This window comes from Mauremys mutica, chromosome 16 (genome assembly GCF_020497125.1).
Source record: "Mauremys mutica isolate MM-2020 ecotype Southern chromosome 16, ASM2049712v1, whole genome shotgun sequence".
Lineage (NCBI taxonomy): Eukaryota > Metazoa > Chordata > Testudines > Geoemydidae > Mauremys > Mauremys mutica.
Window position 1 is genome coordinate 18,163,133 of NC_059087.1, and position 24,114 is coordinate 18,187,246.

Below are 24,114 nucleotides of genomic sequence, written 5' to 3' on the forward strand. Positions count from 1 at the left end.
TAAAACCAGTGGGGAAAGAAATATTATTTTCATCCCTTCTGAGTATTGTAAGCACTGGAAAGTAAAAACTAAACAACAAAAAAATACAGTATATTTTAAAAAGGAACTTGATTTTTGAAAAAAGATAATAGAATTCCAAGAGATGGTCATTATTGCTATTAATTATTTGTATTGTGGTAACACCTAGAAGCCCCAATCATGGACCAGTCCCCCATGGTGCTAGGCGCTGGACAAACAGAGAAGAAAAAAAATTGTCCTTGCCCCAAATTCGCCTTCTAGCATTCTACTTCACTACATTCAGTCATAACAGTTCTCTTGTGTAGCAGGAACTCCTGGGGAAAGCAGCTAGATTTACTTCTTCTCCCTCTTTTTTTCCAGTTATTTTGGTAGGTTTCCAGGAAGAGCCTGGGCACTTGCAGAAGCAGCTAGCAGCAACCACATGACATGCCAGCCCTCTGTGGGCCAGAGGAGACCAGTGGTCTTAGTGCAAGAACCGCTACAGTAAACTATTCCCCTGCACTATCTCCAAGATACGCCAGAGTGATTTTCACCAGCCCCTTGATTCTCATGATTTCTTAACGTCTTCACTGAAATATCTACAGTCTCCTGTCTGTTCTCTGCCTTTGTCCTGCCTTTAGATTCTTTTTTTGTTTCTGCAGCCTTTCCAGCTCTCAGACATGCCTCTTCCTCAGACCTGGTACCTTTTTGCACATCTTGTTCATCCACTTTAGTTTTTATTCCTATCAGGGCCTTTTATTTGTTTGTGGTTCCATGGCCCACACATCCCTCGGGAAAACATTTAATTTTTTTCAAACAGTTCCCCTTTATCAGCTGTGTTTTCCCAGTGCCTTTTGCTCTTTGGTTTCACCCAACGTGACCTGCAGTCTTATAATATTTTCCCAGCTCACACTCACCAGGCTTTATTCCATCTGCTCTCACTTGAGTCCTGTTTTCACTAACGCATTTGTGGTCTCTCTTGCTTTCTCATTGTTCACCTCTAACTCTCCAGCCACGTCTGTTCTGTGACTTAAACACAAGTAAAAATTGCTCTCAGGGCTGCAGCTCTACAGCCGTATTTCCCATTAAAGCTGAAAATGTTTCTCAAGAGTCTGGGGGAATTAAGTCAATGGGGTTACTTTGTGTGTTTAAAGTTATGCACATGGCTAAGTACTTGGCTGGATTGGGGCCTTAATCTTTTCACAGTTATTCAGTATATTTAAGAAACTGTTTCAAGAGGTTTATGTTGGAGCAATGATGAGACATTGAGGTGCAACTGCTCATATTTTGAGGACTCCTGCAAAGTCAAATGTGTTTAAAAAATGAGGAGACTAAGGGCTGGTCCACACTAGCTCTTTAAATCGAATTTAGCAGCGTTAAATCGAATTAAGCGTGCACCCGTCCACACCAGGAAGCCATTTAATTCGACATAGAGGGCGCCTTAGTTCAACTTCGGTACTCCACCTCGACAAGGGGAGTAGCGCTAAATTCGACATGGCTATGTCGAATTAGGCTAGGTGTGGATGCTAATCGATCTTAGTAGCTCCGGGAGCTATCCCACAGTGCAACACTCTGTTGACGCTCTGGACGCCAGTCGGAGCTTGGATGCTCTGACCAGCCACACAGGAAATGCCCCGGGAAAATTTGAATTCCTTTTCCTGTATGGACAGTTTGAATCCCATTTCCTGGTTGCTCATCGGGGCGAGCTCAGCAGCACCGGCAACGATGCAGAGCTCTCCAGCAGAGGAGTCCAGGCAATCTCAGACTAGAAAGAGGTCCCCAGCATGGACTGACCGGGAAGTCTCGGATCTGATTGCTGTGTGGGGCGATGTGTCTGTGCTTTCGGAGCTGCGCTCCAGCAAACGGAATGCAAAGACCTTCGAGAAGGTCTCCAAAGCCATGAGAGACAGAGGATACAGCCGGGATGCAATGCAGTGCCGCGTGAAAGTCAAGGAGCTGAGACAAGGCTACCAGAAACTCAGAGCGGCAAACGGACGCTCCGGAGCCCAGCCCCAGACATGCCGCTTCTACGAGGCACTGCATGCCATTCTCGGTGGGTCTGCCACCACTGCCCCACCAGTGTGCGTGGACTCTGAGGATGGGATAGTGTCGACGGACTGTTCCTCGAAGATGTTCGCGGACGGGGAAGATGAGGAGGATGAGGCAGTCGACGGCGCTTTCCCCGACAGCCAGGATCTCTTCCTCACCCTCACTGAGATCCCCTACCAACCCTCTCCAGCCGTTACCACGGACCCTGAATCGGGAGAAGGATCAGTCCGTAAGTGCTTTAAACAAGTTAACATTTATTTATTAAAAGCAGCTAAGAACAACGAGTTAACATTTTTTTAGTAATTAAACAGGGAGAGACATTAGGAGAACAGAAGGTCTACATACAGGGGGATGGAACTTTTATCTTCATAAGATATCTCCAGGAAACTCCCCTGGAGGTAATCTGAAAGTCTATGCAGGAGGTTCCTTGGCAGAGCTAGCTTATCGTGTGCCCCGAGGTAGCACACTTTGCCTTTCCATGCTATAAGCTGGAACTCCGGGACCATTGCCCTCACGAGCATGGCAGAGTAGGCCCCTGGGTTGTGGTGGCTTTCTTCCAGCATGCGCGCTCTCTCTGCCCTTGAGACTCTCCTCAGGGTGATCTCTCTCGCACACTCCTGCATGAAATTAGAGTAATTGGGGTACTATTAGTAATGGGAGCGCTTAACTGTTCCTTTGCATAACAAGAAGCCTCACTTAACAGCCACGTGCTGCAGTCCACAGAGTGGCAGCATACAGGGATCTTTCCCAGTGAACAGCCGCGAGGGGGTGCAACAGGGGCCGAGTTTATGCTTTCAGGATTGCCTGCATCAAGAGGACAGAGCTGTACATTCACTTCTATGAATCCAAAAGTGTTTGGCTTACCATGCCTTGCTGCTACACGAATTCTTCTTTCCTGCAAAGGTTCTCTGATCTGCAGCCCAATACCCCAGGCAATGAAAGCGCATTCAGAGAAATCGAACTTTCCATTAGTGAGTGCGCATGAGACAGGTGCTGTGCATACTCTTGTTCACAGACAACGAGTAGACTATGTTTCTTTGTTTAAAAAATGTATCATTGTAAGAAATTCACTATCTTTTTGACATCACACAGGTGCAACTGTATCACGACCTGATGCACCATGCCCCTCACAGATGATGGCGCAAACTAGAAGGCGTAAGAAAAAGACAAGGGACGAGATGTTTGCTGAACTTATGGGCTGCTCCAGAGCCGAGGCAGACCAGCAGAGCCAGTGGAGGGAGAACCTCAGTCAGCAGCACCGCTCACTCTGCGAACGGGAGGACAGGTGGCGTCACGAGGACCAGCAGGCGACTCAAACGCTGCTTGGACTAATGAGGGAGCAAACGGACACGCTCAGGCGCCTTGTCGATGTTCTGCAGGACCGCAGGCAGGAAGACAGAGCCCCCCTGCACTGTATCTGCAACCGCCCACCCCCGCCTCAAACTCCAATCCCCCCCTCATCAAAAATAACAAGAAGGAGGGTCACCAGGGGCCATGAAAACTGCCACTGCACCACAGGACAGTGTTAAATTACCCAAAAGCTATCAGTCACTACATTTTGAAAAGTCCTTCCCTTACTGTGTTGTTGATTATTAAAAGTAGTTTTCTGTTACTTACTTTTTCAGTCATGGTTTTTTACACAACGCTGTGTTAGATGTCTTGGGTGGGTCGTTGGGTGGTTGAGGGGGTAGTGTAATGCATAGGACAGTCACCTTTAGCAGGGTACAGAGACGGGGGCTGGATCAGCAGCATGTCACACACACAGTGCAGTCAGTAGGCGGTTAGCTGGTATGGGAGGTGGTTTGCAGGTTTTCTGTCGTTGGGGGTGGTACGTGCATTTGTAGCGGGGGAGGGGGGTTACAGATGTCATGCAACGGTCCCTGTAATGGACCGCAGAGCCACGCAGCAGAGGAATCTGTATCTGTCCTCCCCCGCAACAAGGCCACATAGCCCCCGCACACAGAGTCCAAAAAAGGAGGGATGGCAGGATCCGTTGAAACAACCAGTCCAGCACTGCTGACCGGTCTGGGAGCGAGAGCATGTCAAACCTTGACTTTAGAGGCGGTCTTTACATGACCACACACCCTACCCAGCACAGTGTGCGTCCCAGTTTCAACCCTTTAACGCAAAGTCATCAATAAAGACACCGTTGTAAAGCTACAGTGGAGCACGTACTTTAATTTTTAAATGTGTGTTAGAAGTTGGGGAAGCGGGGTGGACGGGGTATGTAACTGCAGAGGCGAGTCAACAGTAACTTGGTAAAGAAACAGGGGCAGGTTCAGCTTCTCTGTGAAGAAACTGAACAGTAACAGTTCACGCTGCTCGCTGGTACTTGAAGAGTTCCTTGTCGCTGTGCAAGGTGGTCCACCACTGCTCGCAGCACCATTGAAAATTAGCCAAATTTCTCAGCAGCTGACTGCGGAAGAGGTGGACAATAAGTTGCGAGGAGCTGACAGCGGCCACAACTGCAGTGGGATCCGTGCTCGCAGTGCTGTGGCGCCCGCACTGTCACTGAGAAGAAAAGTGCACCAACAGATTGCCAGCTGGCGCTTTCAGGGAGGGATGCTGGGTGTGATTGACGGTTCAATGATGACAGTTACCCAAAACCACCCTCCACACAATTTCCCCCCCCCCCAGCATGCATTGGTGGGAAATCCCAGCATTCCAATGGGCGGCGGGGAGTGCGGGAACTGTGGGATAGCTTCCCACAGTGCACCGCTTCCAAAGTCGACGCTTCGCCCGTTACTGTGGACTCACACAGTCGAATTAGTGTATTTATTGTGGATACACAACTTTGACTTCATTAGGTCGATTCCAGAAATTCGAATTAAGATGAATCGAAATAGTCTTGTAGTGTAGACATACCCTAAGTGTCTTCTCCAACAGGAAGAGGAGGCACTAAGGCCAGTTGTTGTATCTGCCTGGCATTCGTTCACCCGGGTATTACAGTCTCATCAGTTTCTCCAGTAATAAATATCCATAACAACAAGGACTCAGTTATGAGTCAGAATTGGCCAGGGTAGAGGGAAGAAATACACAGTGAAGAAAATGTGCCTGGAGATAATATTGAAAGTCATAATATCTTTGTAAATCCGGTGCAAATATGGGGAAAGGCACCTTTTGTTTCACCTGTACAAAACCCTCCTGGTGAATGGGCTGGGTGAGGCCAGGCTAACATGCTGATAGTGCTGGAAAACCCCACTTATACTCCCCAGTGAGAAAGGCAGATTATACCTATGCCTGGGAAGATGCATTGTAGAGACAGAGCTCTCTGTGCCTTTTGCCATGTATTTCCTAGAAAAAAACTAGTGCAAAATGTGATGGCTTTTTTGGGTTGCTGTTTGTCAGGATGTTTCCAAAATGTAATATTTTAAAATTGCTCTCTTTCCAGATTCCTTTTTTCAATCCCTGATATTTGACAATAGTTATGTACAATGGCCACAGACATAGGACTCAATGTATTCTTTCCACCAAGCAGTTGGATAGTTGAAATCTATCATCTATCTTTAATTTTGACCAACATCTTATATAAATTCTTCTACTGAGAATTTGGGGATCTCAAAAAAGGTATATTGGACTTGGAAAAGGTTCAGAAAAGGGCAACAAAAATGATTAGGGGTATGGAACAGCTGCCGTATGAGGAGAGATTAATAAGACTGGGACTTTTCAGCTTGGAAAAGAGATGACTAGGGGGGATATGATAGAGGTCTATAAAATCATGACTGGTGTGAAGAAAGTAAATAAGGAAGTGTTATTTACGCCTCATAACACAAGAACTAGGGATCACCAAATGAAATTAATAGGCAACAGGTTTAAAACAAACAAAAGGAATTATTTTGTCACACAACACACAGTCAACTTGTGGAACTCCTTGCCAGAGGATGTTGTGAAGGCCAAGACAGGGTTCAAAAAGAACTAGATAAATTCATGGAGGCTAGGTCCATAAATGGCTATTAGCCAGAATTGACAAGGATGGTGTCCCTAGCCTCTGTTTGCCAGAAGCTGGGAATGGGTGACAGTGGATGGCTCACTTGATGATTACCTGTTCTGTTCATTCCCTCTGGGGCACCTGGCATTGGCCACTGTCAGAAGACAGGATACTGGGCTAGATGGACCTTTGGTCTGACCCAGTATGGCCATTCTTACATAAGAACATAAGAATGACCCTACTGGATTTTAACTATCTTTAGTAATTTTGTATCATCTGGAAATTTTGCCACCTCACTGTCCCGATATTTCATACTTCCCATCTGGTCACCCTATATTGGTAAGTGATGAAGCCCCTTAGTACAGTAGATGCAGGTTAGAATGGAAAGAGATTGATGGAAGAGAGTTATGGGACTTGTCCCTAATGGAACAAGTTTGATTCACTCTGTATATCAGTGACCTAAGAGGAAGAAGAAACATGCAGCCAGGTGGACATAATCTGCTGAGGATAAAAATTTTGGGTGTAGGGAAAAGGGAATCAGGCAATGCGGATTCATCTTTGGAGATGCACAATCAAGATCCAACTCACTTGTGGCCATTAGAGAGTCCCTGACATTTTCCCTTAGGAGTAGAGGCATTAAATGCACTGTCTCAGCCCCATTCCAATCCACATTGGGAGCACATTCTGCTTACTTAATGAAATCCACACTGCAGTATCAGTTGAGTATGGTATTCTTCACTTCCTGGCCTAATTGTTGAGTAGTGAAGCTGTGCACAGTTAGGTAGCTTCTGCATTCTGCCCCAGAGGTGACTGCATTTCCATGACAGGAGAAACAATGCTTAAAAGAATCTGAGATGTTTGTGAAGCATGTTGGGTTCCTCTGGTGAAAGGCACAAGGAGGACAATAACACTTCAGAATTACTTAGGAAGCTGAGGAACACAGGCAGCAACTTGTGCCGTAGAATGTAGAGAAAGCAAAACTAGGTAATTGCCTTAGGGATTAAAAATGAGTAAATAAGAGAAGGGCTCATACCCTCAAGAATCAGAAGTTACATTACCTGGAACAGGACAAAGATCTAATGGGGTCTTAAAGCTTCAAAACCTGCTCAATGCTTAGAAGCAGAAGATAGCACATACCATTTTAGAATGTATGTGGAGAAATGTTTATAAACCCAACAGAAGTTATTCTGACACCACCTAGGGGATTACTGAAACCATCTTGCAAATACTGTGTGCAGTTCTTCTTGGTCTCCCAACAATGACACCCGGCTGGTCAACTCCCGGGTTTGTTGTCATTTTCCTGAATTTTAAGAGGGTGTTATTTATGTTTTTATCTTATTTTAATGTGTATCCACTATGTTATACAAATTGCCTCTTCAGGAAGGTGCTTCATAATCCAATTATGTTATTAGTAGCCGTGGAAGAAATTGCAGTATGAGAGTATCAACAGAAATGGCGATGTTATTTTAGAAAAGAGGTGGGAAATGGAAGAAATGAGGGGGCAGTCAGCTGATGTGTCAAACATACATATTCAAATAATGAATTAAAGAGACGTTGCAAGGGTACCAATGCTAATGAGACACTACAGATAAAAGTAGCGGAGACAAAATCAAGCTCATTTTAGTCTGAGTGTGTTATAGAGCTAATCAAGAGGCTGAGCAGGACAAATCATTGCTTGGAGAAGTGGAACACAGAGTAAAAAATCCCAAATGAGTCGGTGCTCCTGGTTTCAGCAATCTATGGATTTGATGGGAGGAGTTTGCAGGGCAGCATCAGGTCTTCAGAAATGTTTTCAAAACGTGTGGCATGCCATTTGTTGACTCAAAAGGTAAAAATATAGCAAGCAGAGGGGATGCAGTCCTAAATCTGATATTCACAGATACGGAAGGAATAAACCTAATGGGAAAAGGAGCCTCAGGAATAGAAGACGAGGGAAACAACCATGTCCACTCAAGAGGTTCATGTGGTCATTGTTTCAGCAATCTAATATAGTTCTGTCGGCTAAACCTTTGTTTTATTGTTCCATGTGAGTGTGCGCATGCATCTGTTAATAGCTCATGACTTGTCATTTGGAAGTTTTAGATCGACAACTTTTTCATGACCCTGCTCTCAATGTACCGTGAGATCCACTTGGTGTGTTACAAATGACATTCCAAGCTCTCTCAAACAGCCAACCAGGCCAATGAAAAAGGCACACATCGAATAGCAAGTAGGTTGAAAGGATTTAGATCTGGATAGTTGAAATGAAAGTGCATCAGACTCACTATGCCATTTAGGGCCAGACTTTCAAAAGAGCTCAGCTCCCATTCAGGCACAAAAATAAGTAGCCGGATTTCCAAAATCTTTCAGTGTGCCGGTGTCCATTGGCTTCTGAGAGTTTAAGAAAGTCTGGCCAAAAATGTCACAATGGGACTTGCTGGGGGCAGAGTACTTTTGACAACCTGGCCCTTATTTAGGTGCCTAAATGGGAATTGGGCTCTTTTGAAAATCTGGCCCAAATTGTGAGTGCTGAGCACTTGGAAATCTGGCATTTAGATGCTTCACTTTGTAAGGTCATAGAAGCTCATGGAGTATGTTACATGTTACGTAATGAACTATCAGAAAGTGCTTGCTATCTAGACACAGAGAAGAATATCAAAGTACTGAAGAGCACAATAAGCAGTGGAAGATCCTGGACATATTTCCATAATACATGTAGCCCCTTTGTAGGAAATGATATGAATGCCCATGTAACTGATTAATCCTCCAGCACATTTAAGAGAAATTCGTTGAATAATATATATCCATTACTAGTCTTTTGTAGACAACGCTTTCTATTAGCCTGCATGGCTTGTCATAATATATTCAAAGTGATACATGATGATGGTGAAATCTGTTATCCATTAAAAAGGTGCTGAACACCAGCTTGTCAGAAGACATTTTTTTTCTTTAGTTTTGCTCCTCATTAGTTTTTGAAGCCTGGAAGTTATAGAACAAAGTTCATGTTAAAGGCTACCACCAATATTATCATGCTGCTTTAACGCTGAAGCAATCAACTATGTGAAAAACTATATTCCCTGATCCATTGCACCACATTTTTATTCTAAACATTGGGAGAGCACACACATCCTGGGGAGAAAAATGTTTGCAGCTGACCGATATTTATCTGAAAAGTGTGATTTCCTCAAAAGCAGCTTGATGTGGCTTCCAGTCTTGAGGTTCCCTAATGATGTCTGATTCTGAACTCATTTACTCTGTAAAATGACACTTTACACCAGGGTAATTTCATTAGCTTTAACTGAGTTACTCCAGATTTGCATAGTGTGAATAAGATCAGAATAAAGCTCTCCACTTCTGATTCTGCAATTTAATTCTTGTTTCAGGGGAATGGGAGCTTTTTGTAATAAAAACACAGGCAGGTAGAATGACTTTGATTCTCTAAGCAAATTCAAGATGGTATGTTTTTGTAGACAAGGGTCTGGTTTGCATTCAGTCCTCAGGCATTGTCCTCTTTTTGAAATAAACCTGGTGCTTTCTAATACTGCCTTTGCATGCAAAATGCAAACACTAAGGGAGCTCAGCTGCTGCAACGTTCCTCTTTCCATCACCTAAAGAGATTCCTAAAACGGCTTCATTTAATTCTGCTGCAAAAAATTCAAGCTGCAGAGCAAAAGATTCTGTGCTCCCATCTTCTGAGTACTAACTTTGTCAAAGAAAACATTTGGAACATTTCCCCTTATGCACTGAGACTTTGAAGAATATGGTTAAAAGCCAATGATAAATCTTTGCACAAGCTGTTGTGGAAAATAAATGGTTCTCAGTACTGTTCATCAGATTCTGGGATTGTTGAATCAGATTATTAGATTGATAAAGAAAGGAATGCAGACTAAGTATGATCCTATTGCCATTGAAACCAATGGGGAAAACTCACACTGGACCTTAATGGTACAGAATTAAACTCTCACAGACGTGAAATAACTGATTGCTAAAGTGCTGAAGAGAGATGGTACCGAACCAAACCTCTAGATGTAGACATCCTTGAACTTTGAGATGTTCCTGGATCGGATCTGTATTTTGTGTCTGAATCTCATCTCTATTGTTTATTTAATGGAAGGAATTTAGGGATGCGTTCTGATTACCGGGATATAGTACATGGAAATGATCATGTCCTCCTCAGTACCACAAGGTCAGACACATTTATCCATATGGGTCAGATTCTGCCATACATGCTCATTAAGATTAATTTTTGAGTTAGTTACTACAGTGTAATGATAGCAGAATAGGACCAAAGTGTTTAGCTTGATTGGTTTCTATTTTTCTCTTGCTGATCACTGAACATGGGCTTTTCAAAGTCACCTAGGAGATGTGTACACCCATTTGTACATCCATTGCCCATTAGCTTTCATATTTTCAAATCAAGAATTTTAATATTTTGGAAATAATAATTTTTAATTTTGGAATTAAACAGCCAAGTCCCTTAGGCAGCTTTGACAATTTCTTGCCCTTTCCTCTAGTCCTCTTCTCTGGATGACATCTCCCTTCACAGACACAAGCCCTATCGATTTTCAGCCAGGTAAGTTTAAAAATAGAAATGCAATGCAAACCACTCGATTCAGTGCTTGCGTTTTCTTCCACAGAATTCAGCATGGCAATGCAGCAGTTCTGAGGTGTGTCTGAGGTAGCAGAGAAAGGGACTGGTGAATATTTTTGAGTGAACGCAATAAGGTTGATCTGCTTTTACTTGTGGGATCACATTCTTAGTCATTTGTGAATATTTAGACAATCACTAGGTTATTCCTGAAAACATTCAGGAGTCCTACCATATGAATTTTGGCACCAGTGATGATTTATCTGGGAATTTGTTCTGGAAAGTGTGTTATTCAATAGTCATCATTCATCATGCTCCTGTTTAAAAATTTTCAGTCATCCAATCAGGGACCAGAAACACTACTGTGTGAAATCAACAGGGTTCTGCATGGATCTGATTGTATGATCAAGTGGATAATTGATCCTATAAACTTTTAAAAACTAAACCTTTCAACACTCAAACACTCTCCCTGGTAAAACAATACAGTCATCAAGGCACAGTTCTAATAAGGAACCCTTTTTCTGAAGCCATCACCATATAGCATCTTCAGAATTTCCAGTATAAATTTTGTTTAGCCTTTAGCTAGAGATCCACCTTTACCAGGAAGTTGATTCCTGTTGGCCCCTTGAATTCCCTGCATTTTCATTGCATTTTTGTTAAGGCTTTAAAGGCAATTTACTGTAAAGAGAAAAGGAAAATTCAATGACAGAAGTCACCCTGTGTGGGCAGAGAACAAGGCTTAGGGTGAAGATTTTAAACCTCCATACCCTCAACCTCCCTCTCCCATAAAGTGAATGGAACCTTAGTTTACTTCTCCATTAGTGCACAAAAGTTCCAGCCCCATTCCAAAGTGTGGGTACGAACTGGAGGGACAACCTAAAGATATTGTTGTTTATACTGAAGCAGGATAAATGACTGCAGTTCTCCATTAATTTTAATCGCTGCAGCAAACCTGGGAGTGCTTTCTTGTGTGAAGAGATAGCGAACCAGCCAAAGAGCTCAATGGAAGCCCCTTTGAAGGCTCACTCGGCTCCCTGCTCAGTGACATTTCTGCTATTAATGTTATTGCTATCACACCAGACAGCACATTAAAAGGCAGCAGCTCACAGAAAAGCTCAGGCTAGAATACACTGAATTAGTACCCCTGGAATTACAGTGTAGGGTGAGCTCCACAGGGTGTTCCCATCGCCATCGGTCTACATTAACCAGTCATTGTGCTCCAGCATGATTAATGGTATGACGTCAGCACCTAGACTGGGGCCCATTTTTCCAGGTGCGAACAGTAAGAGACGGTCCCTGCCCCCAAAGAGTTTACAATCTAAATAGAAAAGAAAGGGTGGGAAACAGGGACAGAGAGAGGGAAGTGAATTGCGTAAGGTCACCCAGCAGGTCAGTGATAGAACCTTGGTCTCCTAAATTCAAGCCAAGTGCGCTAACCACTGGACTAAGCTGCTTCTAAATCCAAAGAGAAGTTGGGCTGTGAGTAACAGAGTGGCCCCTTTTAAAAAGTTTCACAGGGAAAAGCATTGGCTGTTTTTTAATCCTTTAGATGTCCCAGGATGTATAATACACTGTGGTGTATTGAAAAATGTGTAAACATTGTATGCTATCACTTTAAATTCTCAATGATTTTCCTGCTCCTGCTTGCAGGCTAGGGGGCCCTGTAGAGAAGCATGTGACCTGGATCTAGCAGCAAAGAGCTGCTTAATCTGCAAAGAGCCAGTTTAGAGTGAGGTGGGGCGAGTTAGGCCTCTACTTTGAAGAGCAGCCTGCTTTCTTACTCTCTGTTTTTGTCTCTTGTGTATTGAGGTTCTGGATTTAAAGAAATAAATCTCTGTTATCTACACTTCCAAGAAGAGCATCTGTTTGTATGCTGTGAACATAATGTATACCAAAGTGGTTCTCTTATTGACTGGCCATATGAATGCCTAGCCCCAGGTAGATTTTATGCTCATTCCAGAGCCAGGATCAGGCTTTTCAAACATCAGATTCCACAAGGAAAACACAAGCCAGAATGGTGCAGTCCTGAAGCCACAGATATCTGGAGCTCTTGTTCCCCATGAAGTGGGAGGAGTTGCACCTTCATGGAACATTCCCCCCAAACCACACAGGGCCCCAGTATCACCAAGGAGCCAGAATGCAAATGTTGAGGCTTCTGCATGGAGGGCCTGCCTCCTTGTATTGTCTTGGGGGACCTCCTCCCACTCTGGAACCATTCAATGCCACTCCCAATGGCCGCACCATAGACACTGGGGAGGAGTCTCCGGGGGACCAAATGCTGCACTTGTTTGTTTAGTTGCTTTTGGCCACTTATAAAATAGGCCTTTTGGTGCAATGACAATAAACAGTGATCTCTAACAAACATCATTCCGCAGCTAGACCATTATTAACCAATGCCGACAAAACAAGTCTCCCACCATACAGACAAAAACCTCAGGCCTCCTGCCCACAAAAACCGCACAGCCCCACCTCCTCCAAAGACATTGGATAAATACGTTAGCCTTGCAATGTTCCCTGAAGGTCACCACGCTCAGGCTCTGTCACACCAAAGAAGGAAGCGAATTCCAGAGTCAAGGACCCTCTGCTAAGAATGCTCTGCTCCCAGCCTTCACATGTTCAGATGGAGGGACCCTCACACTGAGCATTCCACATAATCTCTGCTTCTGCGGTAAGACACGAAGAGTGAGGAAATGAGCAGGAAGCAAACAAACTGGGCTTTATACATCAAAAACAAAACCTTGCCTTGCACCTCCCAGAAATGAAATGAGAGCCAGTGCAGTCTTCGGACCACAGATGTAACATGTTCTGTTCACTAGCCACTGCTGTGTAGACCGTCCACTGTAGCTTTGCTAGCTCTGATTCAGGAAAGCACTTAAGCACGTAATTAAGTCCAATCCTATTGAGGACAGCCCTTGAGCACATGCCTAACTTTAAGCATGTTCACAAATGTTCTCCTGAATAAAGAGACTTTCCTGAATTAGGGCCTGGCTGAAATTTGGTCTTCCAGGCTAGCCCCAAGTGGAGCACATTACACGGATCCTATCTGGAGGTGACAAAGCCCTGGATGACTATGGCGAGGTCCCCGCATCCTCAAGGGAAGGTTCAAACTAATGTAGGAAAAAAGCATCCTTGGCCACAGCTGCTATGTGAACATGCAGAAGCAGCTGGGGGTTCAATAAATTAAATCCCCTAGGTTGCAAACTTGAGGAACAGGCACTATCCCCGAGCCAGTAGCATCTCCACTATTTCTTCTGGTTACTTCTTCCACACCAACCAGAATCACCTCTGTCTTTTCTGGGTTGAGTTTCAGCTGCGTAGCTGTCATCCAAACCCCAAGTCCCTGCACCGTCTGGGTATAAAGACAAAGTTGAGTGTCATCAGCATTCTGCAGGCACTGCAGCTCCTGGCCACCACAATCTCTCTCTCATCAGCCCTACATATGAACTGAACAGGAGAGGCAATAATACAACTCCACGTTATCCCCTGTGAATGAGTCCTAGGGACAGAGGAGCAATCACCCAAAGCCCCCTGGTTCCCCTCAAAGAGAAAAGAACAAAGCTGCTAAAGCACAATTCTGACTGTCCCAGACAGGGTCCACAGCTGTGTCAACACCTTGTGGTCAATAGTATCAAAGGCAATTCATTTGCTCTGACAAAATCAGCATGGATACTTGATCTTCATCCATCTTCAGAAGGAGATCAGCAACCAATGAAACCGGTGCAGTCCCCTGGGCCTAAAACCAAACTAAAACAAGTCAAGGAAATCTGAGATGCTACGTATCACCAAAGTTACCTCCACGTATTCATAATCTTCCTCTGCAGTAGGGAGCAGCGCCTTTGCCACTCAGAAATCCTCAGAGTTCTGAAACTAGCATGTCATGCAGGTGGAGTGCTGCTGATCCCCAGCTCCAGGCCCTCCCCTATAATTTGCCCATCACACCCCAAGGCCCAAGCCAAAGAAGCTCATGTAAAAGGGATTCATCATTCTGTGTGGGGAGGGGGAATCATCATGCAGAGAAACAGTTCTCTTCTCTACGTGTTTGTGGCCTTTTCTGACCCATTTTGTTCTTTTCTGCGAGGTCTGTAGCTCACGGTCTCTGGGATGGAAAATGCCCCACTGCCCCAGTCGTTTGGAGACTTCTAGTTTATTACCCAGAATAGAGATGCTAAAATATTGCACAGACAGAGCCTCTGAAATTCTGAATGTCAGGGGGAAGGAAGACAGAAAGAGCTCCAAGACTCCCCAGTCTGGCTTTCTATAGACCTCAACATAGCAAATGGACATGGGCCTCTTTTTGCCCCTGGCTGTTCCTATAATTTAAATGCTTTAACCTTAAAAGGCAGCATTCAGGAGTCATGGTACTCAAGGGTTAAAGCTAATTCAGGGGGTGTTTTTGCAAAGGGGTAGGAGGCCTAAGGGACTCTCACCTTTGGAACCTGATGTTTTGTTTCAGCACAGGTCAAGCGTGGTGCTAGTACCTACAGCAGAACCCTCCCAGGCTACCTCGTAACACCAATTTCCTCATTCCTGTGCTGCAGGGATCAACAGATTAGAAGCAAAGAGGATTTGAGGTTTGTTTCTCAGTGGTGCTGAGTGCCTGCTAATCCCATGAAAATGGATAGGCAAGGTGGGTGCTCAGTACCCCTGGAGAAGGAGACTGTTAGTCTTTATCAGTTTTCTTCTTTGCATTTGTTTCTAAAGGGCTTGTGAAAGGTGCCGAACTGACAACACTGACAAAGGTGCCAATTGTAATGATGGCTGGTGTTGAATGGATGCCTGTCCAATAGGACCTGTGTGAAGACCTCTAGTTCTTTTCATACGATTGCCATTAATACGGTTACAATTGGAGTATGCAAGTAATTACCATTACAGTGGGGGATGCACTGTATTCCTCACTTAACACTAATGAGGTAAAATTAGTTTAACAGCAATCACTGTAGAACAGAATAGCCACCAGATAAGGACTCACTGTGCCTGCTCTAGATTTGACCTAGGGGCACACAAGGGAACGGCTCTGTACCCCATGAAGCCATCCAGCTTCTCTTCTTATGGAGTAACTACTGAAATCAAATGTCTTGTCAATGATGTTGTGACAGTATATCACAGGGTGTGGAGCTCAGAGCATGAAACTACAGAACAATGTGTTCATCCCCATCCTGTAGCACAGAACTTCAATGAGCTCTCCAATACGCTCAGGCCAAGATTCTAGCTGGGTTCTTTTCTAAGAATTAAACTAGAGTAACGTACGATATACACACACATTTATACCAGTACAAAACTACTGTAATTAACCAATCAGCAAATCTGCCTACCATCTCTCTCCTCTTGTGTATGATATTTTTCCTTTTTGCAGCTCACCTTCTTCATCAACTATAATTAACATGCCAATGTCTCTGGGCACAGGAGGGTCAAGAGAGCAGGTTAATTTAACTGGAAGCCAATGCCTGTGGTAGTTCACAGATTTAGTTGTATGTGGGCAAAGCCTCCAGCCAACAATGTCCCTAAAGAAATGTACCACACAATGCAAGACTCCTTATTAGTTGGCATGGGAGAGTAGGACCCCCCTCGGCCCAACATTGCCACCCAGATGAAATGCAATCCACTAGCCAGACAAGCAAATACATGAGGTGTGACATCTATGAGCAGCTTCTGAAAGGAAATAAAAGGCAGATGAAATGCACTTAAAAAGAACAGCTTTGGACCTACAGTTTCTTGAGTTTCAGATTAGCTGGGGATAGTGTTTATAGGCATCTCAAAGTTGTCCTCAAGAACTGGCACCATTCCTGACTGTCATTCGCGAGAGCAGACTCCATATCTGAATAGATAAAATGTTCGAGATGACAGCAAATGTTATAGCTTTCAGGTCCCAACAAGACCCAGAATGAGGTGCAAGTGGGAAGAAGAAACAACTCTCCAAATAGCAGTGTAACTACCTTCACAAGTTCGTTTACTGCCTGTAGTTCTACCCTGGGATGTTATCAACAAGCTTGGATGTATTTTCAAATGGAAGTATTTTTGGTGTTTTTAAGCAGTTTCTTGTTAAACAGGCTTCAACTTCCCTAAATTGCTGTTTCCCTCTCTCTCTTTTTTGCTGGTTAAATCTCTGCTGAGATTTGATTGCTGTAGGACAGAGGTATGTTAGGAAATTTGATTCAGAGGACACGAAAACAAAAATCAGAGGTATTCAGCCTGAAAAGAGGCTTTGTCCAAGGTATAATTCTTGTGTGTTTAAGGACAGAGTAATAGATTTGGAAGGATAAGTCATATATCTTAGGATTTTCTTCCCTGCCCCCTTTGATTGATTAATTCCAGTCTCTTCAGATCTTTGCCTGTTCCCACAAACCTGGAATCTCAGGATTGTTTGATTAAGTCATGGTTACCATGACAATAAAAGTGCCTCTGGCCAGTTTGACCTTTGACTGGATTCAATTCACTGAGGGATGGACAGAGACTATAGAAAAAGCTTTATCTTCAGGTCCACTACTGCATAAAACTGGCTATACCATGCTGGCAATAAATGATTTTGTCTATCCTTTTAAAATATAAATAAGGCTGAAACTCTATATGGAAGCTTGACGAGATTTTGATAGTCAATTTCTCTGTTAATATCACATCATATAAAATAAATGCAATCTAAAGGTGGGTTGTTTGAGGTTTTGGTTGCAAGATGTAGGTTTTTAGCACAATCAAAACCACAAGCCAAACTCATGCTGCACTTATGAATGAGCCCCTCACAATTGTGACTTTACAGATGTATTTTAAAATCACATCCAATATAAAGGATTCCTTTCTTCTTATCCTGCCCCACCCCCCGCTTCATTCGGAGGGCATTGTGTTTCTGATGGTCACATAGATAATTATTCCTTTTCGGATACTTTCATTGTAAATCCATTTCTGCAAAAATAAGAAAAAAAAATAGGTGGTGGGGGCAGTGATTTCAGAATTAAACCTGCGATGTGATTTGTAAATGGGCCTGACAGAATGACAGCAGCGCAACTCATGCATGCAGGATTTCCAAGATCCCTGGTGGGCGAGTAGGCTGCTCCTGTGTGTGGTGTGCGCCATGTGTACTGTTCTTCTGGCTGCTTTGCTCCCTGCACTTCAGCCCTCTGCAGAGGACAGAACCAGGTTCACTAGTCCACTGAAACAAAAAGCCAGTTAAAAAGGGACTTAGCAGCTTGGATATGTACAATCTGGCTTGATGCTAGAGGTGGTCTGCTTCCCAAAATGGAGTGGATCAACAACATGAGAGTCGGAGTATGAGTGAATCGAGAGAGTAAGCCATTTGGAAAATGTGAATTTAAATATGCACAGCCACAGTTAACCACTACCAATGTGGAAACCAGAATCCCATCCTTAGTTTGTTCAGTCAGGGTAATCAGCTAACCCAGTATAAAGCTTAATAAATGGAAGAAAAATAAATGCCAACCACTCTAAAGGAAAGTGGAAAGAGGGGTCGGGTTGAGGTCATACTTGGGTTGGATTTACCTGGGTAAAAACGCGTGTTTAATTTAAAAGATGGATCCATGCAGCAAAATTGGGATCTGAAGATAAAAACTTCCCCAATGTTCAGACACAGGGTTTTGGTTTGGACTCACCTCTATTATTTTTCAAGGATCTTTTCTGCTGCTTGCTTAGGGCTTCCTTGAATTGTGAAGTCATGTGCATTATTTCAGCCTGAATGTTTGTTCTCTCAGAAATGGCCCGTTGGACCTGTAATGCTTTTGTTTTCCATCCCACCTGCTTGGGAATGAGTGGTGTCATGTGCCATCATTGTAACAGGACACTGCCATTGTTACATAATTTTGGTTCACAGGTAGAGTGACCAGATGTCCCATTTTTAAAGGGACAGTCCCGTTTTTGGGGACTTTTGCTTATATAGATGTCTATTATCCCCCACCCCCGTCCCATTTTTTCCACAGTTGCTATCTAGACACCCTATTCACAGGCCACCTGCAGCTAGCAAGTTTGATGGGTTTTTTGGTTAGTTTTCATTTTGTAAGGCAGTTGGTATTTTAGTGGGCAAAATGGCAAGAAAAGTATAAACAAAAATGGAAATGCAGAAGAAAGCCTCCCTCTTCTGGTGCAAGCATTCGTGCTTTTAAGAGAAGACAAACAGTAACATTTTCAAAAGCACCTAGATTGCTCAGGAGCCTAAATCACACTAACTTTCATTGTGGTCTGGACTCCTAAGTGCCTACGTCACTTTCGAAAATGGTTTAAGGCTTTTGAAAATTTTACCTGAAGTCACCTGCTTCTGTGGATCCTAAATAAAACTTTACAGAAGTGTGGGTGGGGATTCTGCCATTTGACTAGACATCACCAATGTAGGCGCTCACTAGCCCCATTTACCATCTATAGCAGCAAGACTGGAAAGCATTATTCATGTAGAATTAGACTGTTCCATCTCTGTCTTCTCCCTCCCCTCATTCTTTTGATGCTGAGTGCTTCCAGTTGTGCCCCTACAATCTGTAAACTCTTGACAGTATTTTGCATTTCCCCGCAGTCTCTCTCTTTCTCTGTGAGACTTCACCAGCCTATTAGTGTTAGAATGTGAGTGTTTATTAAATCCAGATATCTATTTATCTATTGGTCTATCTTTATGCAGTTCATATACGGGTATGTCTGCAGAAGCAAAGTCCTGAGTATAATGTTCCATTAGAGTGAAATGTTTACATAAAGGAAACTGAGGAGTTTAGCTATTATAAACCTGGAGACTGTCAGTTTAGTTACAAGAATGTCATATACAGTCTGTGGTAAGCCTTAAATTGAGACCCTTTCCCATGTCTCTCCTTTTATATCTTTCGTTTTTGTCTTCGCTTGTAGTCGACCGGAAATGTAGCAAAGGCTGGTTCAAATGTGATGAGAAGAGTTAGTGAACATCGTGGTTATTGACAAGACATTGGCTTGGGTATTCGCAGGTGGCCGTCGATAAGCTATGTAGCATGTTGACCAAGTTGGCATCTCTCCTTTAACTTCATACAAAAAATCCATCAAGACCCCAATTCCAGTTATGCCCAGCTCCCAAATAAATCCATATACAGCCACAGATTTTTTGTTTTGTTTTTCATATTGGAACTGCCACCGATAGAAAGGTGAATGTCATCCTGTCTCAGGCCATCCTGTGGTAAACCATGACTTAAGATATTGGCCTAACAAATGTACAGTACCTGCCTATCTTAGGTATTTATATGAACCACATTACCATAGTATCTGTGATGTATTTACCCTCCCAACTCCCATTGTGAGGTAGGGCAGTGCTATTATCTCCATTGTACAGATGGGGAACTGAGGCGCACAGAAAATGTGACATGCCCGAAGTCACACAGGAAGTCTATGGAGGGGCAGGAAATTAACCTATTCTTATAAGTCCCAGGCTAGTGCACTAACCATTGGACAATCCTTTCTCTCTAAGATCACCCTTTCCTTCTCCAACTTCTCCCCTGACCCCTGCTGTTAGCACCCAAACTGTGATTTTGGCAGAGGGGGGATTAAACTCCCTGGATGGGTCAAGGAGGGGACACCATCCCCTGGGAAAGTGATTTGAAAGTACCTGCCATTTGGTGCAGTCTGGTGCATTCCAAAGGGATAAAAATGGTCTTCAGGAGTATCTTTATGAACTGTGGGTAAAAGTCATCGCAGGCTGGGATGGTTAAAGAAGACTTCAGGGAGGAGATGAATTGCTCTAAAGTCAGCTGACTCCTACCATCTCCTCGTCAATTCCAACCCTGCCTGCTGAATTCCACTTGGAGCAACCCAGGGGCATGTGAGAGAGACAATTCATGGCGATGTTTTTGGAGAATTTCTGCATCAAACCTGTGGATTCTGCACTTCATTGCCTGCCCAGAGCCCAGAGATTTCCTCCTCTTGGAACATGGATGCTGTCATATTGCATGGAAACTAACATAATGGTAAGAACTCAGAGTGGACAAGCTTCCAAAAATGAACAGCTGGGTTATATGTTGATCCTTAGGCCTTAAATATCTTCCACTGTTTTTTATTCCCTGTGCTTGTACATCCATGTTGCCCACCCTTACCACCATCCAGCCATCACATCTCCTGTTCCTCTTCAGAGACTGGAGAAAACCAAAGCCTCTTTAATAAACAAACAAACAAACAAACAAACAACCCCGCTCATCCCCTAAACTATCGTGGTTCAGATAAACTGATTCTGGGATTAAACCACCTCTAGTTTGGGGTTTGCTCTGCAAAACATAACTAATGAGATTTTTGCAAAACCAGAGCATAGCCTGCTCAGTCTTTTTTCACTTCTTCTCCAGTATATACCTTATTCCTAGTTTTTGAAGCATGGGGATCACCATTCAGAAATGTTTTAAATTACTTTTTTGCTGAGTCCAAGGAAAGTGCCTGTGGTGCTAGGGAACAGAGTGGTCAGTTTAATTCACTTATCTTTTAACTGGTTCCTGACTCATCTAAATTGCCTCCTAATCTCCTGCATCCCTGTAGAAAAAAAAGTCAAGATTGGAGACTCTCTCCTCATATTGTCAAAACACCACTTGTCCTTTCCCCACCCCTTGTGCAGGAAGTCTTGTGGAAATCTGATTGTGATCAACAGCGGTTGAGTGGTGTTTAGCTTGTGAAAGGCTCCTGTAGAAAATTTTGCACCTCTTCCCATCCTAGCCATATTCCCAGGAGTTGTGCTTTGAGACCTGCCCAAGAAAGGTGTGCCAAGTATTATTGTCCTTACTCACTTGGATTGTTAATTAAGCCTTCCGTGCAAGTGAGAATAGGAACACGGCTTCACTTGGGGAGGTTTCCTTCATTTTCCTCTACAGCACAGTCCAGACTCAGATAGCCTCTGTCTTTTGTGTGCCTAGAAATCATGGTTCCTTCAAAGACCAGCTTTATTTCCTGTAGTCCTGGAAAGTTCTTTTTAATGCAAGAAGGACACTTTATTATTAAACACTGCAGCATTTGAGCTAATCTGTTCTGCTGTATTGTTGGTGTCGTCACTGGAAGCTGGAACTTCTGAGGCACATATCACTAAGCCCCATTCCAGGTAATACCCTGCCAAAGTTAGTCAAAGAGCAATCCACTAACAACAACCTTTTAAGTGTATCAGAGACATACTCTGCACTTCTGCAGCATCTTCCATCCAAGTCTTCTATTCTAACCAGGGTCTTCTCTCATGACCATATCTGAGCACCTTCCAGAAGTACACTAAGCATCTGTATCTGTGTCTTCCAGCACCTTAATGACACTAATGAATGAAGCCTTAGAACACATCTCCTGAGGTGAAACCCACTGTTAGCCCTAGTTTACAGATGGGAAAACTGACACATTGAGGAGACAAAGATGATTTTTTTGTGTGGGAGGAGAATTGCTGAAATGATCTGCAGGATTTTCTTTCAAAAAGTGGAAGGGGCTGAGGTGACTCCATCTCATGGATTTGTGGTGTTCTCCCCTGATGGCTGACACGCTTAACACGAACCTGGCTTCCCTATCCCTCATGCTACACTATTATTAACCAACCACAGTTCAGCATTTTTCTTTAATTTCCCCTAAGATTACAACCAGGGCAACTTTGCTGCTGCTTCAGAACAATGTTTCTCCGATTACAACCTATGCTGACAATTATAGTGATTTAAAACCAAACTAATTGTGAAGTACTTTGATCATGCTTAGCCCAACTTGTGGTTTGTAGACTGAAAATAGTTGAAAGGAACCATTAGAATCACAATTTCCCTTTAATATAAATTTTATGTTGATATATAATGTATGATTTTAATGTTAAAATTAACCTGGTGCCCCCCTCTCCCCAAATTCTGCTTCTTATCTGAATATTGCTGCTGGTCTGATTTTTCTACCCTTTGGATTAACATTTACTATGCAATTTGTTTTAATTTAAGCCCTACTTTCCTTATGTATTTGCTTTCAGTGAGAAGAATATTCTGAATTATTTAGTCACTGATTTTGGAACATTGTTCTTTTTTGTTAAATGTAAACAGAACCGTTGACAGTACAAGTTATTTTCTTGCAGAAGCAGTATTAAAGCTGGCATCTGACCTGCCACAGGAGAGATTACAGCGGAGATGGAGCAGAAGAAATTATGTGCTACCGTGAGGATTTGTTCAAATATAAATGCCCTCACAATTTGAGAAGTCTGAATCATTCATTCCATTGGCTCAATTTTTGTTAACTTAACACAGACAATTAGTCTTTACGTTGCTCATATTATATTTTATAGTCACATGACAATTTCTGTTGTGGCCCACTTGGTTTTGCAATAACAACAGAAGACATGGGCTGGCTGCAGTAAAATATTTTCTGAACAACTGATTTTAATAAAGAGTTGCGCTTTTGTATGTATTTTGATTTTGCATTGATTTGTTTAGAATACTCCTTGAGTAAAACTGGCAGGGAAACACTGATGTTGGGACTTTGAGTGAATTTATTTTTAATTTCTCCTCTTTATAGTCCACCACTTCTGTCCACTCTTAGAACAATCCCACATCCAGAGCTATTCAGGGCTTTTACTGTCTCTGATCCAATGTGCTTATTTAAGTTTTATTTCAGGTATGAGTGGCTGGTTCAAAGGGAGGTGCACATGTTGGCCCCATCCAAGATCTGGCGCCTCTCTGCCTGGGAAACCTGAGAGTTTCTGTCCTTGCTTATGAACCGTGACATCTGTGCATTCCATGGGTGCTGACCCTTGGGGTCAGAGGTCACTCCAAGGTCAAGCAGTTTCCTCTTTCACCACCAATAGAGACCTTGACTAGAGGTAAATTATGTTGCAGTTTAAGGAAATAATTTGAAACACTCTTGTAATTATAATAAATTTTGCTGTTTACATTTTAATCTTCAACCCTTTCACCCTCTGGTCTCTTGTTTTAAAAAAAAAAAGGAGGGGGAATTATATATTTAACAGAAAAACTCCTGCCATGATGGACAGTTGAATAAATAGCTTGAGTTCCAATACACAGCTATTCCTGTGTCTGTATCTCCATTCAGGATGAGTATGCATTTTTGTAAGTGTAAGGTCTACTTAATCTTCAGATAAGTATGTTCGTGCACTAGACTGGAGGTATAACATAGCATCAGGGATTCCACATGATTCCTAGAATTCCATGTTGAGCAATTGTAAAGTTACATGGGGGCAAAATCCTAGGGACTTTATTCATACAAAATTCCAGTTAACAATGAGAGTTTATAGGAAAGTTGGACTTCAGGGTTCGGCTCATGCTTTGGAAAAAGGCAGCGGTTATACAGCACATAGTCCAATCATTGTCCCTTTCTGCTCATGAAACTGAAGGAGATGAGAAGAACTTTCATACAGAAGAAGAGGCTCCAGTACATTGGATTGGAAAACAAAAATCCGGTTACCTTTCAGCTACATTTCCTTACGCTATTTGCTAGTTAAGCAATTTGTGTTTGCATACAGTTGCCTCCTACAGCCCTGTTTCTCCTTTTATCTGTTGCACAATGCCATCATAAAGCGGAATTTGTGGCAACATGCTAATTACTATAGCAGGAGGCTGTGATTACATAAATAAATACAGGATACATCACTGCAGGATCAAAGCAGAAGGAGGAAAAAGGGTCTTCTTATGAC

The 24,114-nt window shown here is 43.1% G+C and overlaps 1 long non-coding RNA gene across 3 annotated transcripts in view; it reads right to left on the minus strand.

Annotated features, from left to right (window-relative positions):
• The window catches only part of LOC123351267, a 40,432-nt gene extending 22,142 nt beyond the window's left edge, over positions 1-18,290 (minus strand). For all 3 annotated transcript variants that reach the window (XR_006573968.1, XR_006573970.1, XR_006573969.1), the window contains exons 1-2: positions 18,140-18,290; positions 915-1,026 (exon numbers count right to left, since the gene is read on the minus strand). This is a non-coding gene — a long non-coding RNA (uncharacterized LOC123351267). The remainder of the gene's footprint in view (positions 1-914; positions 1,027-18,139) is intronic.
• Between the last annotated feature and the right edge of the window lie 5,824 nt (positions 18,291-24,114).